The sequence below is a fragment of the Oncorhynchus mykiss genome, chromosome 8 (assembly GCF_013265735.2).
Source record: "Oncorhynchus mykiss isolate Arlee chromosome 8, USDA_OmykA_1.1, whole genome shotgun sequence".
NCBI lineage: Eukaryota > Metazoa > Chordata > Actinopteri > Salmoniformes > Salmonidae > Oncorhynchus > Oncorhynchus mykiss.
In genome coordinates, this window is record NC_048572.1 from 10,859,829 (window position 1) to 10,864,828 (window position 5,000).

A 5,000-nucleotide genomic window follows, 5' to 3' on the forward strand; every position below is an offset into this window, starting at 1 on the left:
TGCTTCTTGCACTGAGATGTAGTGCCTTAGACCGCTGCACCACTCAGGAGCTCTCTTTGATATTGTATTTGATTTTAGATTTTGTTTTATGAAATAGGCAGTTGAATGGCCTTACTGAAGAGCTCGGTGACTATCAACATGGCACCGTCATAGGATGCCACCTTTCCAACAAGTCAGTTCGTCAAATTTCTGCCCTGCTAGAGCTGCCCCGGTCAACTGTAAGTGCTGTTATTGTGAAGTGGAAACGTCTAGGAGCAACAACAGCTCAGCCGCAAAGTGGTAGGCCACACAAGCTCACAGAACGGGACTGTCGAGTGCTGGAGCGCGTAGCGTGTAAAAATCGTCTGTCCTCGGTTGTAACACTATCGAGTTCCAAACTGCCTCTGGAAGCGACGTCAGCACAAGAACTGTTCGTTGGGAGCTTCATGAAATGGGTTTCCGAGCAGCCGCACAAAAGCTCCGCAGCAATGTTCCAACATCTAGTGGAAAGCCTTCCCAGAAGAGTAGAGGCTGTTATAGCAGCAATGTTCCAACATCTAGTGGAAAGCCTTCCCAGAAGAGTAGAGGCTGTTATAGCAGCAATGTTCCAACATCTAGTGGAAAGTCTTCCCAGAAGAGTAGAGGCTGTTATAGCAGCAAAGTGGGGACCAACTCTATATTAATACACATGGTCGACGGTCGTCGAGCAGGTGTCCACATACTTTTGGTCATGTAGTGTATATTCATTATTGATGATATCATTGTTGGAAAGAACAGAGTCAAGTTTTTGTCTTCTTTATATATAAAAAATCAAATAAAATCAAAATTATTTATATAGCCCTTCGTACATCAGCTGATATCTCAAAGTGCTGTACAGAAACCCAGCCTAAAACCCCAAACAGCAAGCAATGCAGGTGTTGAAGCACGTTGGCTAGGAAAAACTCCCTAGAAAGGCCAAAACCTAGGAAGAAACCTAGAGAGGAACCAGGCTATGAGGGGTGGCCAGTCCTCTTCTGGCTGTGCCGGGTGGAGATTACAGAACATGGCCAAGATGTTCAAATGTTTATAAATGACCAGCATGGTCAAATTATAGGTCTGGGACAGGTAGCAAGTCCGGTGAACAGATCAGGATTCCATAGCCACAGGCAGAACAGTTGAAACTGGAGCAGCAGCATGGCCAGGTGGACTGGGGACAGTAAGGAGTCATCATACCAGGTAGTCCTGAGGCATGGTCCTAGGGCTCAGGTCCTCCGAGAGAGAGAAAGAAAGAGAGAAAGAGAGAATTAGAGACAGCATACTTAAATTCACACATGACACCGGATAAGATATAACAAACTGACCCTAGCCCCTCGACACATAAACTACTGCAGCATAAATACTGGAGGCTGAGACAGGAGGGGTCAGGAGACACTGTGGCCCTATCCGATGATACCCCTGGACAGGGCCAAACAGGAAGGATATAACTCCACCCACTTTGCCAAAGCACAGCCCCCACACCCCTAGAGGGATATCTTCAACCACCAACTTACCATCCTGAGAAAAGGATGAGTATAGCCCACAAAGATCTCTGCCACGGCACAACCCAAAGGGGGTCGCCAACCCAGACAGGAAGATCACATCAGTGACTCAACCCACTCAAGTGACGCACCCCTCCTAGGGACGGCATGAAAGAGCACCAGTAAGCCAGTGACTCAGCCCCTGTAATAGGGTTAGAGGCAGAGAATCCCAGTGGAGAGAGGGGAACAGGCCAGGCAGAGACAGCAAGGGCAGTTCGTTGCTCCAGAGCCTTTCCGTTCACCTTCACACTCCTGGGCCAGACTACACTCAATCATATGACCTACTGAAGAGATGAGTCTTCAGTAAATACTTAAAGGTTAAGACCAAGTCTGCGTCTCTCACATGGGTAGGCAGACCATTCCATAAAAATGGAGCTCTATAGGAGAAAGCTCCGCATCCAGCTGTTTGCTTAGAATTTCTAGGGACAATTAGGAGGCCTGCATCTTGTGACCATAGCGTACGTGTAGGTATGTACTAGAGGTCGACCGATTATGATTTTTCAACGCCGATACTGATACCGATTCTTGGGAGGAACGAAAAAAAGACGATGCCGATTTTTAAAGACAATTACAACAATACTGAATGAACACTTATTTTAACTTAATATTATACATCAATAAAATCAAGTTAGCCTCGAATAAATAAGGAAACATGTTCAATTTGGTTTGAATAATGCAAAAAAGTGTTGGAGAAGAAAGTAAAAGTGCAATATGTGCCATGTAAGAAAGCTAACGTTTAAGTTCCTTGCTCAGAACATGAGAACATATGAAAGCTGGTGGTTCCTTTTAACATGAGTCGTCAATAGTCCCAGGTAAGAAGTTTTAGGTTGTAGTTATTATAGGAATTATAGGACTATTTCTCTCTATATGATTTGTATTTCATATAACTTTGACTATTGGATGTTCTTATAGGCACTTTAGTATTGCCAGTGTAACAGTATAACTTCCATCCCTCACCTCGCCGCTACCTGGGCTCGAACCAGGAACACAACGACAACAGCCACCCTCGAAGCAGAGTTACCCATGCAGAGCCAAGGTCCAAGTCTCCAAGTCTCAGAGCGACTGACATTTGAAACGCTATTAGCGCGCACCCCGCTAACTAGCTAGCCAATTCACATCTGTTACACCAGCCTAATCTCGGGAGTTGATAGGCTTGAAGTCATAAACAGCGCAATGCTTGAAGCATTGCAAAGAGCTGCTGGCAAAACGCACGAAAGTGCTGTTTAAATGAATGCTTACGAGCCTGCTGGTGACTACCATCGCTCAGTCAGACTGCTCTTTCAAATCATAGACTTAATTATAACATAATAACACACAGAAATACGAGCCTTGGGTCATTAATATGGTAGAATCCGGAAACTATCATTTCTAAAACAAAACGTTTATTCTGTCAGTGAAATACGGAAATACGGAAGACTTCCAGTTTGGTGTGGCGCCATTTCCGTTCCAATTTTCTGGAAGCTTGCTTCAGAGCTCGGGTATTTTCTGTATACCAGGGAGCTAGTTTCTTATGAGAAATGTTTTTAGTTTTTAGGGGTGCAACTGCATCTAGGGTATTGCGCAAGGTTAAATTGAGTTCCTCAGTTAGGTGGTTAACTGATTTTTGTCCTCTGACGTCCTTGGGTAGGCAGAGGGAGTCTGGAAGGACATCAAGGAATCTTTGTGTTGTCTGTGAATTTATAGCACGACTTTTGATGCTCCTTGGTTGGGGTCTGAGTAGATTATTTGTTGCGATTGCAAAAGTAATAAAATGGTGGTCCGATAGTCCAGGATTATGAGGAAAAACATTAAGATCCACAACATTTATTCTATGGGACAAAACTAGGTCCAGATTATGACTGTGACAGTCCAGAGACTGTTGGACAAAACCCACTGAGTCGATGATGGCTCCGAAAGCCTTTTGTAGTGGGTCTGTGGACTTTTCCATGTGAATATTAAAGTCACCAAAGATTTGAATTCTATCTGCTATGACTACAAGGTCCGATAGGAATTCAGGGGACTCAGTGAGGAACGCTGTATATGGCCCAGGAGGCCTGTAAACAGTAGCTATAAAAAGTGATTGAGTAGGCTGCATAGATTTCATGACTTGAAGCTCAAAAGACGAAAACGTCATTTTTTTTTTGTAAATTGAAATTTGCTACCGGAAATGTTAGCAACACCTCTGCCTTTGCGGGATGCACAGGGGATATGGTCACTAGTGTAACCAGGATGTGAGGCCTCATTTAACACAGTAAATTCATCAGGATTATGCCATGTTTCAGTCAGGCCAATCACATCAAGGTTATGATCAGTGATTCGTTCATTGACTATAATTGCCTTTGAAGTAAGGGATCTAACATTAAGTAGCCCTATTTTGAGATGTGAGGTATCACAATCTTTTTCAATAATGACAGGAATGGAGGAGGTCTTTATCCTAGTGAGATTGCTAAGGCGAACACCGCCATGTTAAGTTTTGCCCAACCCAGGTCGAGGATCAGACACGGTCTCAATGGGGATAGCTGAGCTGACTACACTGACTGTGCTAGTGGCGGACTCCACTAAGCTGGCAGGCTCGCTAACAGCCTGCTGCCTGGCCTGCACCCAATTTCATTGTGGAGCTAGAAGAGTTAGAGCCCTGTCTATGTTGGTAGATAACATGAGAGCACCCCTCCAGCTAGGATGGAGTCCGTCACTCCTCAGCAGGCCAGGCTTGGTTCTGTTTGTGGGTGAGTCCCAGAAAGAGGGCCAATTATCTACAAATTCTATCTTTAGGGAGGGGCAGAAAACAGTTTTCAACCAGCGATTGAGTTTTGAGACTCTGCTGTAGAGCTCATCACTCCCCCTAACTGGGAGGGGGCCAGAGACAATTACTCGATGCCGACACATATTTCTAGCTGACTTACACGCTGAAGAAATTGTTTTCTTTTGAATCTTTTTTTTTAGACAGCCCCTCCCCCAAGTTCCCCTCCTGGCCTTTCTACATGGGCATATTGTCTGTGTCTGAAATTACTAGAGCTCTGGTCAAAGTAGTACACTATAAAGGAACTAGGGTTCCATTTCAGACACAGACAATATAACTGACAACAGACACCTTGCAGCAGCCCTCCTCCACCCCCCCCCCCCCCCCCCCCCCCCACCCCCCCGAACTTAAAAAGCAACATGGAATCTGAGAGCTATGAACAGCCGTATCCTGAACAAAAGGAACTTTCCTATACCACCCACCCCCCCCCCCCCCCCCTTTTCCTCGATTGATTTTGTACAAGTTCTGAAAAGGCATCACCAACCACCATCTTCCCTCCACCCTATCCCCCCACCCTCGTTGTGTAGCCTGAGCTCTACCGACAGCTGAAGAGATTACATAAGCGTCCTCAAACTACACTGCAGATTGTGCCACTAGTTGGGTGTCACCGTCACCACCACAGAGCCTGTCGCAGCTGGCAGTGGTCCTATGGCTTGCCCTCCTTCCCTCACCTGTGAAACATTTGG